This window comes from Protopterus annectens, chromosome 11.part0 (assembly GCF_019279795.1).
Source record: "Protopterus annectens isolate FY-2018-M chromosome 11.part0, PAN1.0, whole genome shotgun sequence".
Lineage (NCBI taxonomy): Eukaryota > Metazoa > Chordata > Ceratodontiformes > Protopteridae > Protopterus > Protopterus annectens.
The window spans coordinates 698,958,093-698,971,903 of NC_056745.1; positions in this window are offsets into that span (position 1 = coordinate 698,958,093).

The window sequence follows — 13,811 nt, forward strand, 5'->3', positions numbered from 1 at the left end:
TAGCAATAGTTTGAAAAGACAGTGTATACTAAATAGAACAGAGTATTATTTCAGTCCCACATGACTGGCATTGCCCATTACTCACATGGGGTATCTCCAACAGACATTCAGGCAGTAATGATAAGTTCAGCACTCCCATTCAACCCACAATCTGGAATTTAGTGTTTTGTCAGTTTATCTTTTGACATTTATAAGGAACATCTTAGCTTGTCAGCTGACAATGTTTGTGGGATCATCCCAGTCATCTCTGCACCTCTCTGCAGCTTTGTATTGTTTTCTTTTCCTTGCATATACGAACAATCATGTCAGAGACCCTGTGATGTATCATTAGCACTGACTGGTCATGTCTGCCCACAACATTTATTTGCTGTATCTTTCCCTGTCACATCTGGTATCTGATGGCCTTGTCTGTCTTATCATTTTCCAGAATTCTGTCATAAGTGCACAGGGCCTGCAGCAGAACTACAGTGTCCTGTGGGGTGAATTTATCCATATATTACTGCTGTTTTGGAGCCAAAACATCTTCAAGATACCCATGGGAAAACATGGATCAGTGTGTCTATACAAGACTGTCTGTACTGAACAATACTCACCACCTGAATATTCCTGCAACCCTGTGGCAGATGCTACCTTGTGCAATATTGTGACATAACTGCTGTGACACTATGCCAAGCTGTCTTACATGTGTGCAAGTGATCTGCATATCATGCTTTGTGCAGAAGTGACTACAGTGCAGTGTTTTCAAACTGAACTGGAGGCTGATTATCTCCTTCCACATGGGTAGCCTTCCTCTGATCTCCCTGGATCCCACATGCAACAGGTATGTAAGCTGTCATACCTGCTTCTTCTGATTTGTGCAGTTGCTCCCCAAAGGACTACAGTCTTTCTTGCTTGAGCAGTGACTCTTGGATGGATATTCCCCCACCATGGTCTCAGCAGCTGTTCTGCCTTTTCCTGGGGTCTTGCTGGTTGGAAGACACACCAGCATTGCAACATGTCCTGCCAATTACTTTTGCTCTTACTGTTTTGTCCATTTCATGCCATTGCGGTGTTATTATACAGCAGTCTATATGGTGTAAGAAGTATGTGTTGTCCTTGCAATGTGGTGCATGTTACCAGTACTTGTGCCTGCTTTGAATTTCTCTGTATGTCAGTGTTCTCCAAAATCCTCTGCTTCCTGTAATCTGTCTGTCTGTGTAGAATGGTCTCTTGCAGTATAGAGATCATTCTGTTTACTACCTTATAAAGTGTTTGTGGCACAGCAGTTATCTAATAAGGTGTTAGTGAGGTGATTTAGAACAATTTTCTTTTAATCACACCAACATTGGAATGTATCAGTCCTGTTCTGCACTATGAGTCCCAGTCTGCCTTGTGCATGTGCAGTGTAACTAATTAAGGTGTGCATGGCTCCGGTGCCTAGCCATAGTACTACATATCTGCAGTGTACTAATGGCCATGGTCATCACACTACCCAACCACCCATCATGGCCATGCTCAGGCATGTCAATTATGTGAAATGTGCATGCTTGTGATACCAGGCCATACAACTCTTTATTTGCCCCTTACTATTGACAGTATTAATTTCATTGCCATAGATGGACATTGCAGTACAGTGCTACTATTAATGCATGTCAGATTGTGTCTGTGATGTGAAGATTTGCACCTTCATCTATCATATTCACTCCTGGACTTTCCCTGGCTAGTGAATATATGCTTTGTAGGACTTGAGTGTGGCAGGGCTCCTGTGTGGTGCAACAGGATGACTGAGATGCACAGGGATCCCTGTACAAGGCTAATGCCTGGGACTTACTTGCCAGGGCAGTGAGTGGTGCCATGGCCATCACACAGTGTTGTGAGCATTGCCAGCACAACTATATTGATTTGAAGATGTGCTACCCCAATCTTCTCCACCAATGGGAAAAAGAGGTTAGGGAAAGGTAGCTGCTGTATTATAGTAAGCATTAATTTTTTTGCTGATTCATACTACAAGAGGCTTTAAAGAATATGTATATGCTCTTTCTGCTGTTCATATTCATGCTGTGCCCATTATAGTGCTTTTTTAATCCTTTGCCGAGGAAATTGCAGAAAATAGACTTGCCTAGGTCAGATTCTCCAGGCTATGGGATAATGAAGTGCATTGCTGCCAGAACCATATCTATACCTATCCTGCTTGCCACAGAACTGACCAGCTTTTCATTCTGTTTTAACACCAGCACTTCCTCAGTGTTTAAAAGACTGTTATTTCAGTGTATTTGTAGCTGTGTTAGTGTCCCTAACTGTGCCAATATTTCCTAAAAATGTCATGTGTATGACAAATGTACTGACCCTGGAGGTACCATTGCAGTTATTGTTTTTCCTTTTTATTACTATAACATTTGAATGTTCATTGTCCTTAAGATTAGGACTATACTGCATTGTGCTTCACCACTGTTGTATGACTGTTTTTTAGAATGCATTTGTAACTGTGCTAATGCATGCACTATGTTAATTATTCTTGAAACTGCAAAGCTCTCTTCACCCAAGATTGTGCTTGACAGTCAAGAGGAGAAGGTTAACAACCACACTACACCTCAAGCAACACATAGCCTTTATAAACCCACACCACCAACACTCACACATAGCAACACTAAACCCACATATGCAGAGGCCCTTAACAGTAACCTGCCCAAGCAACAAGGACCTCTGTAGCTGAAATGCAAACAAACACCAATCACAACCAAAGTGTCACATAACTCACAACACCAGTGTGCCACCCAACAACAGCCCCTAAGGCAAGACAACGTACCCAAGACTTTAGTCATAAGTGACTCTATAGTCAGGCACACTGATGTCCCACTCACCAGGCTGAACAAGGAGAAAATTACAGTCAGTTGCCTGTTGGGTGCCAGGATCTGCCACATAACACATGCGCTCAAGTCACTCCACAAGTACAAATATGACTCTGTCATTGTCCATGTTGGAGCGAATGACTTGAGACGTACCTCCCTGGACTACATGAAAAGAGACATGGAAGAGCTCTCGGATCATGTGGCCCAGGCAGGTATGACCCTAGCCCTGAGTAGCATCCTGACTTTGCCCAGAATTATACCACAGTATAAGGGCAAAATGATTGACTTCAACAATTGGCTAAGCTTCTAGTGTCATTCAAAGGGGATCCAGTACCTGTCTGCCTGGGATGACATGATCGACAGACCATGATGCTTTGCCAGAGATGGTCTGTACCTGTCACGCCTGGGATTCAGGTTACTTGCTAAGGCTCTTGCCACCTCTATAGTGCCTTTTTAGGAAAAGTTCAAAGGACAATACCACCACCGTAACAGGTACAAGCATGCAAAATCTGAAGGTAATGCTACTCAATGCTAGAAGTCTAAACCTTAAAATGCACTCTCTCGAGGCACTCCTAAAAATGGAGAACATCGATATCTGTGCAGTAACTGAGACCTGGTTTAAGGCTCCAGAGATCACCCCTGCAATACCAGGCTACAACTCTTACCACACTTTCGGCCACCAAACCAGGACCGAAACACTAAAGGTGGAGGAGTGTCCATATTCACCAAGGATATTCACAACACCAGGCTAGTTGCCCAACACAATCTGTCTGAAATTCTCCAGGTGCAATTAACACTAGGTAAGACTGCAATCCAAATTATAGCTTGCTACAGACCCCCTACCATGCCCCAAGATTCTCACTACACCTTTCTAAACATACTGAAAAATATTAAGATACAACCAAACACCCTAATACTGGGTTATTTCAACTACCCTGCCATTAACTGAGAAAACTACTCATGTACCAACACCTTTGCCTAACGGTTCTTGGAATTCATAAATTCTAATGCCCTGGATCAACTAATCCTTAGTCCCACCAGGGGCTCCAATATACTAGACCTGGTCATTACCAATATGGGAAATCGATGCTCCACACCTATGGTCACCCCCTCGTTGGTCAGGTCTGACCATAAGCTAATCATCCTTGACATCCACATCCCACCCTCACCCCCCAGTAAGGAAACCTCCGTAAAAAAAATTCTCCAAAGCCAACTTCATGCTACTCAAGTCAGAAATGACAAACTTCATGACACCCATGCAGATGGGAACTGAAAGTTCGACTGCTGAATCCTACACTAAGGCACTGCATGAGCACATCCACTTGTGCATGAATCGTGCCATCCCCAGTAGAACCAAGATACTCTCCTCCAAAAAAAGGAAGCCAATCTGGTGGTCCCTTGCCATAAACAAACTTTACAAAAAAAGGAAGAAACTGTTGCAGAAAAGAGGAAAATCCCAGGATGCAAAAAACTCCCTTACCAGCCTCAGTAAGAAGGTTCTGGTCCCAGCCTCCCTGAGGTGAACACTGGAGTGGGGGCTCAGAATTCGTTAATAGGAGAGAAAAATAGAGTGGAAAATTCAGGAAAATTGGATGTTATGTGATGGAAGGTAAATCAATATAATTTCCAGCAGAATGGTGTAGTGCTCAACACAGGGAGGGCTGTTTTTAAGCCCCTAGTAGAGCGCTTAAAGGAGTTTGAAAAGAAGCTGTTTTCATTGAAAAAGTTGCAAAGTGAAAATTGCTACTTGCAAAAGAACATTGAGTTGGGCTTGGTCCCTCGGGGATTACGTGCTTGGAAGTATCCAAATGGGATCGAGGGTAAAAAGGACATGATAGATGAGGTTCATAAGCTATATGATAGAACAGGGTTTGAGCTTATGAACATCATCATTAAGCATAATGACCAGTCAATCGCTAAATATCTGGTTGAATTGGAGGGTGAAAATGAAACAATTACCACAGATCTGAACTTTGAACACTATTTCACTAATTATAGCAACTTGTTGGTGAGTGTTGACTCACATTGTGCTGTTATTTATGAGAGGAAATCTTATAAAATTGTGCGTGACACCAATGAATACAGATACAATAAAGTATATCCGCTTTCTGAAAGAAACTGCTCTGGGAGAGTTCGTTCAACGAATCGTGAGCTGGATGGAGAAGAGGAAGTGACGACAATGGATGGTGGTATAAATACGCGAATGGTAGATGAGAAATTCCCTTTAGAAGAAGGTCCGAGGCATTCGGAGAGGATCAAGGGGCGGAGTCAAGGAAATCAGTGCCAAGGATGTGCCGAAATAAGCGACTTTCAGAAGCAGGGTGCAAGGCCAAAAGGGAGGTTTTATGCCCAGCAGCAGCACAACGGCAGTCAGACAGAACGGAGGAGGTAATCATTAATAGTCCAGTTTCGAATGAAGGTGAGGTTTCTGAGTTTTTAAAGCACTTTGAGAATTACGTTGCTACCACTGTGTTTTGGTTTGGAGAGGATTTAATTAATGCAGATGGGCGTAATGGTGGTGATTCCACCTTTTTGGTTGAGACTGGCCTTTGCGCCGTTGATGTTGGTATCAGCGTAAATGGGGCAGGTGTTTCCAATGGGGCTTCTCTTAAGGAAGGTATTGGTATTGACTTTCACTTCTATGAGCCTTGTGATGAACAGGAGTATAACGAAATCAGCGACGCGCATATGGGGGACTCCACTGACTATATGTTAGACAATTTCGATGTCTGTACTGTATCTGAGCAGTTTAATGATTTGAATGAAGGGTTTGGGGTTATGTCACCTGCTGGAAGTAATGTATGTGTAGGGTTCCCTATTAGAATCCTGAAACACTATAAGCCTGAAAGTCAAAATCCTGAAAACAAATGACTGAAAATGCAAAATCTCGAAAATGCAAAATCCTGAAAGTCAAAATCCTGAAAACACAAATAATGCTAATATGTCACTATAAAGACACTAATATCTACCAACTGACCCTGACCCTAACCCTAACCCTAAGGTCCGTCACTATTGCACACTCACCTGACCCGCGCCCTAACCCTAACTCACTTAAACCGCCCCTAACCCCAATATTTGTCACTATTGCATACATGCCTAACCTGCGCCCTAACCCTAACTCACTTATACCGCCCCTAACCCTAACATAAAACCAACCGCACACTTACCTGGACCCAACGCATGACCTAACACCACAGGGCTAACAACAGCAAAGCCACAATGACGTCAGTATGTCCATTTTGTGTTTTCAGGATTTTGCATTTTCGAGATTTTGCATTTTCAGTCATTAGTTTTCAGGATTTTGACTTTCAGGCTTATAGTGTTTCAGGATTCTAATAGGGAACCATGTGTAGACGTGCATGATGAAAATGTTTATTAGATGATGCAATCTAGTGGCATATCTGCAAAATTTAATGAGGCATTTTGCAGGAGTGAAATATTGGATTTTCAAGTTGGTTCATCGGTTTCCCTGATTGATGGTGAGCTGATTGAGCCTAATGCTGATTCAAATATTGGCTTAAATTCTGTTGGTTCCAACGTAAATACTGAAAAATACATTACCTCTGGTTGGGAGCGCATTTATGCGCCCACGGTTGTTACTGAAGGGAATACTGGTAAAAAGAATGCTCTTTCAAGTGAAGAGCCTCAGTCAACAGATCACGCTGATGTTGCTGGTAACCCTGTAACATTTTGCGAGAATCACGTTGATCCTGATATTAGTGTTGAATGTACACATTCACATAGTATTAATGTTGAGCCCAAAGTGAGTTTTAACACTGGGAAAAAAAAGTAATTTGAACAGCCATAGTGAAAAAGATGCTGTGGCATTAATTTTAAGTGGTAGTGACTTAGAACCTGATATAATTTCTTGTACAGGTCAGGCACCTGTTGGTAGTTTTGGCTCATTTGTATTCTCTGCCTACAGTGAGGAGTTTGATTCTAATGCTGATTTAAGTATTTATTCGACTCCCCTATCTTTAAGTGCAAACAATGATGTAATTATTGATTATGCTTGCAAACGCATAGGATCATCTATGGGTTCAGTGGAATCAAGCATTGATGAGGGAATTGAATGCTTGATTCAAATAGCAGAGGAACAATTGAAAATGGCTAATGGAGGGTGTATTAGTAACCCTTTGGTAGTAAGTAATAACCATGGTGATTATAAAGTTTATAACTACTCAAATAAGGTTATTGATTCACGACATGTTGAGTTGCTTTCAAAGGGATCTACCTTTGTTCCACTAGTGAGAGGTAACTTAAGTGACATTTTGATTGATTTGAAGTTATTAACAAGGAAAATGAATTTGAAATTGATGTTTCATGATACTCCTGGTGGCCAAATGGCCGTTTTAAGAAAGCCTAGTAAATTTATGCCTCCTTCTAATAATACTGTAGGCTTGTTTGAAAAGATTTGCGAACTTGATATAAGAGAATACATTAATAGGAGTAAGTCAGGAAGTGGATTTGAGGCATTTAGTAAGGCAAACAATTTAACTAGGGAAGAACATGTCCTATTAAATGAACTGGTTAGAGATCAGTCTATTAGGTTTATGAAGCCAGACAAGGGTAGTGGTTTAGTGATCATGGATAGGAATGATTACATCAATCACATGTTGATTATGTTAAATAGTGACCCGTATGAGGAAAGTAGTCTAAATCAAGTTAATATTGCTTATGCTAAAGTGAATTTGTTAGTGGAAGACTTACTAATGCAAGGGCAAATTGATGAATTGGAGTATTCTTATATTAAGAATGAATATCCTGTGGTGAGTAGCATCTTTGGAATCCCTAAGATACATAAAGGGCTGGATAACGTTAAGTTTAGGCCCATAGTTGATGGTAAACGCAGTAAGACCTGTTTCATAAGTAAATTTTTGGATTATCAGCTACAAAAAGGGATTAAGTTATTTGATTACATCACCAAGGATTCTTGGCAGTTTTTGGAAAAGTTAAGGACTGTAGAAGTTAGTGATAATACGATTTTGGTTACGATCGATGTTGTTAATCTTTTTTCTGTTATACCTAATGGCATTGGTTTAGAATGGTTGGAGCGGCAGCTTTTTAAAACTGGCTTATATGATCAGGATCGTATTAATTTACTTGTAACCTTAATGGAGACAGTATTAAACAACAATTTCATTTTCTTCGAAGGTTTATATTTCAAGCAAGTCACAGGTGTGGCTATGGGGGCGGCTTGTGCCCCCATTTATGCCAACTACATCATGTCATTTTGGGAGCAGGAATATGTTTTTGCAAGCAGGTTTAAGTCTAAAATTCGGCACTATACCCGTTTTTTGGATGATTTGTTTATAGTATGGGATGGTAGTGTGGAAGAAGTTAATTGTTTTATGGAGTACATCAATAATACAGTATATTTTTTGAAGTTCACCCATGCTTTTAGTAAAGAGGAAATCATATACCTAGATATCAATTTAAAAATTGATCCTATTGAGCATACCTTTATCTCTGCTATCCATAGAAAAGCTACTTTTCACATCCTGACCCCAAGTTAGAGAACTTAATCAATTCGACACATAAAGAACTATGTGAGTTACACCTACATAATTATTCATTACATGAACAAAAACAGATTGCGACTTACTCTGAATGGGCACAAATCCCATCTAGAACCCTATCTAGAATACTCAAAAATAATAGTGGCACTCCGACGATCTCCATTTTGCAATACAGAGGGGTGCTATATAAATCAGACTCTGAGATAATTAACCTTTTTTATGACATCTATACAGATATTTATAGCAAGAATAGGCACACTTCCTCTAATGCGCAGAGGGAAACATTTCTCAATTCCATCTCCTTCCCATCTCTTAATCAGGATCAAACAACCCTCTTATCAGCTCCACTTAATATTCAAGAGATTCAAAGTGCCATCAATAAACTTAAAATAGGGAAATCTCCTGGTCCAGATGGCTTCACTACTAATTTTTTCAAAACTTTTAGTCCAAAAATCGCCCCTATTCTTCTTGAAGTCTTTAACTACATTATAAAAAATGGAATCTCTGACATACACTGGAACAACTCTAAAACAATTCTTTTACTTAAAAACAACAAAGAAAAAACTGATCCGCATAACTACAGACCTATTTCGCTTATAAATGTTGATATTAAAATTTTTTCTACTATCTTAGCCAACAGACTCAAACAGATAATGCCACATATAATATCATCTGATCAAGCTGGGTTTATGTCCAGTAGACATACATGGGACAATACACTAACTTTGGACTCTCTTATTCAGTTTACTAAAAAGGAGAAAAACCCGCTGTATGCCTTGACTCTGGACGCGTCGAAAGCATTCGACAGGGTAGACTGGGACTTTCTGTTCTCCACGTTATCGCATTTTACTATACCAAAAATTTTTTCAGATATGATCAGAATTCTCTATTCAAACTCATCCACCTATTTATACATAAACAAAAAAAGATCTAATTCAATTAAGATTACCAATGGTACAAGACAAGGCTGTCCACTTTCTCCCTTTCTCTTCAATCTTTTTATCGAACCATTTTTCTTATATATTACTCAAAATACATATCACACCATACCTAAAATTCTCAACACACAAGTAGCTTTATCGGCCTTCGCTGATGACTTAAACCTTTACTTCAAATTCCCTAACACAGACCTGCCAAAAATTTTAAATGCAATCACTATTTTTTCTGAGGCCTCATGTTACCAAGTCAACAACAAAAAGTCACACATTTTCCCAATAAATCCTGAGGCTCATAAACCTTTTTTTTTCCCTGAATCTCCCTTTAATATCTCATACAATCTTAAATACTTAGGCATTAACTTTGAACACAACCAAGCTTCCTCGCTTCAAAATAATCTGCTTAAATCATGGTCCATCATTTGTCAGGACCTTCAAAGATGGAAGTTACTAAAGCTATCATTTCTTTCTAAAGTAGCTATTGTGAAAATGAATATCTTGCCTAGACTCCTGTATCAATTTAGCTCAATCAATGTTATTATATCAAACAATCTTTTCTCACAGTTTGAAAAAACCTTGGTCAAATTTCTTTGGTTTCCAAAAAACGTTAGGATCTCTTTTTCCAAATTATGCCTTCCTAAAGAGAAAGGCGGGGTGGGCCTTCCAAACTTTCATCTTTATTACATAATTATTTGTTCCAATAAACTATGGTCCGTCGCAAACATGAATAGAAAAGCTCAAATTCACTATCCAGCTTGGTTAAAGATATGGCACAGTCATATTCTCTCTAATAAAATCAATCCTAAGTCTATTCCCTTTCTATCTCCCGCCTCTTTGAAAAGTTCAAGAATATCACCCCTATTGAAATTTCAAATAAAATCTTTTCAGAAATTGATTAAGGACATTAATCTTCATCCTATTCTTCCTTTTCTTCAACCAATGCATCTTAATCCCAATCTAAGGATCAACAACAAGATGATAGATCTTGAGGAATTCCCTCTCATTAAAGGCCTTACAGTGTGGGATATTCTTAAACATAAAAACTTGTCTCTTGCTGAGCTACGTCTATCTCTGAAAGTTAACAACAAATACACGGTTATGCTCCGTCAACTTAGGGAACTTATCTCTTCACAAACCAATAATATATTCCCTGATACACTACTAATTGATAAATTAAAACTAATCATTAATACAGTTACTAATGACAACAAAACAATATCCTCGTCATACAAGTTATTACACCCTCTACTTTACAAAGGTAACTGCCTGTTCTCCAAATACTGGGATAAGCAAAACTCTCCTATTACAGAAGACCAAAAATTACTAGCTATAAAAACCACTATAGAACTCTCCCCCTTTAAAAACTCTTATATACGCAACTGATGTTGAATAACAACTCCTACTATACCCCCGTAAGAATTAATAAATTTAATTCCAATAGCTCGCCTTTCTGTTCGTGCTGTCCTGGTGTGAGAGCTGACTTACTACATATTATGTGGCACTGCAAGAATTCCCATAAATTATGGTGTTCTCTCAAAGTGCGTCTCAAAAAAATGGGTTACTATAGCTCCACTCTCTCATGGGATACGGTTATACTAAATATACCCCCCCCCCCGGGCCTGCCTAAATTTCATCTCCACATCTTAATTACGATGTGTTCCCTCATAAAACTTTACATCACATATAACTGGTTAGATCGGACCAAATTGTGCTGGCGGGGATTCAAAGACATGGCCACCAAATATATCTCGGCTCAGAAATTCATCATAAATGGACCTAAGAAGAGAGCCTATTACAGTAAACTTTGGAAAAGCCTATTTGAAATAATCCTGTGCGACTAAACTCTGGCTTTCCTACAAACCTTCCCCTATACTCTCTTTCTTTATTTATGGGGCCACTCTCTTCCACTGCAAATTACAAGTAGGGCTGTTAATAGGTAGTCTTAACGTACTGACACTGTTTGTTTTTTTTTTTTAGTACTGGTAGCACTGTATATATTGTTCCTTTTGGGTTATTGTTGTTAATTTGTATACTATGCATAATTCAAGATGTTGTAGTCTTCTTCCTTGTTCATGTTAAATATGTTCTTATGTTCATTTCTCTTTATATCAAGGTCACAAGCATCCATGTATGTAATTTTTGTGCGTATTCATTGCTTGTACTTTTATGTATATGCATGGTTTTGTTTACTCACCTTTTTTTTTTAAAAATAAAAAATTATTTTGAAAAAAAAAAAAAAAAGAAAAGCTACTTTTTCAAACTCGTATCTTAGTTATTCTAGTTGGCACCCTGACCACCAGAAAAAAGCTATTGTTAAAGGTCAGATGGTCAGGGCTGCCAGGATGACTAGTGGCGAGTTGGACTTTTTGAGGGAGGTGGAATTCATTATGGGCATGTTTATAAGGAGAGGATATCCTGAGATAATGTGTAAGGTCATAGCAGATGAAGTTAAGTGAAAGAGAGTAAATGGTACATACTGGGCATTATTAAAGGGGAGAGACAACAATGAGCCCCCAATGATAGGTACGGATGACACCGTCCTTATGGTTAACAACGAACTTGAAATTAGTGAAGTAGCTGTGGATAGTGCAGATAAGGAGAGGCAGGATTGTGGGATTTATTTCATTACCACTTATTCATTTGATGCACCTTATATTAGGGACATAGTGTTTAATAATTGGAAATTACTTAGACTTGACAGGTTAGTATGGGAAAAGTTAGGTAGTCCCCCTAGATGTGTATTTAGAAAGGCACAATCATTTAAGCAATTGTTAGAGAAGGGAGGTAATGTTAGTACATCCATTGGGAAGCACATAGGGAATTTTAAATGTGGTAGATGTAGTGTGTGTTCTTTGGTATTCCAAGTTCAGTGTAGCTGGTGTTTCCATTAGGCTCAGTGGACATTTTGACTGTTACACCAAGAATGTGGTGTATGTAGCACAATGTGGTCAATGTCCAGCATACTATATTGGTAAAACTAGTAGAGCCCTTAGAGATCGCATTATAGAGCATCTGTCAGATATAAGATTAAAGAAAAAAACTAATGCATTGTATAGGCACATTGAATCAAATAGTGGACATACATTTAAATTTTGTGTCATTCAACAAGTGGTTATGGATGTACAAGGGAAGGTCCTCGATCTTCACCTTGACATCAGTGAAATGAGGTGGCAACTGAAATTGAATGCCATGGTATTTACTGGCATTAATGATTATATCACCATTGCCCCTATTTTAAAATTAAGGCATATTCTTGGATAAAGGGCTTATAACTAATGTATTTATCAATGTATGTTTATATATTGTTGTTTTTAAATCAGTACTGCATATGATTAACTATCTAGTACTTTTTTTATAGTATTGTATTAGTGTGTTTAGTTCATTTTAAGTTAATTGAATGGTAATCAACTTATTAATTAATTAATTAATGATGTCATGTCTTGGTTCTATTTAAGTGTGTAAGGTTGTACTTGGTTTTAGAAGTCATTTGTATTCTGAAGAAGTCTGATTAAAGACGAAACCTAGGTAAATTCGTTTGTGGTTGGTTGTGTTTCACAGAGTCAAGTGCTGGTCCCTGTTTTATGTTCTAGAAGCTGAGATCCCTCAGAAAATCCTCCAAAGCTAGTTACGAAAATAAAATTGCCAAAGATTCCAAAGGCAACCACAAGGCATTCTATAGCTATGTCAAGAATCTAAACGGCAATGGTCAGATCTGCTCTGAGCTACAACAGAATGTCATTAAATACACTGATCCCAAGGATATTGCCAATATCATAGCAGATCGATTCAGTGCAAACTTCACCCCCCTCTCACCCCCTAAAGGGCCCATCTCAATACTGAAATATTGCCAAATTCTGGTAATAATGGCCACACAGGTAAAAACGCACTTTCCATAGCTAAGAATACAGCTTCCATGGGACCAGATGACATCCCAGGCTGTGTACTACATGAACTACAAAATTAACTGGCACCTCACTTAAGTGTCATGTTTAATAATAGCCTCACCTCAGACTTTGTGTCCACTGAGTGGCACACAGTTACAGTTATCCCACTCCACAAGGGGGGATCCACCTTGGATTCTGAGAACTACTGCCCCATCAGTCTGACAAGCCTGATCTGCAAGGCCATGGAACATATTATCATGGAAATTATTTATTTATTTATTTACATTTGTTAACCGGGAGTGTCCGACTGGACGTAGGTCCATTTTCAGTGGAGGCCCGGGGAGAAAAGCTCCACAGTTAAAATGAACAGACAGTAGTTACATTGGATTACATAGCGATTAACAATTTAACACAGCAATTACTTACAACATATTTACAGATGAAGAACATAGTACATCAGTAGACAACTAGAATCTTTATGAAGAAACAACCAGCCAGCGTATTCCACAAATTTATTAAGTACAATAAAACTCTGACGTCTCGGCATAACAGACATGTTACAATAAGAAGTTCCTGCTGTATAATAAGTACTAGGCTTATGAACATCTGAGCTTGCTATAATCAAGGTAGTCAGTAGAGTGGAAA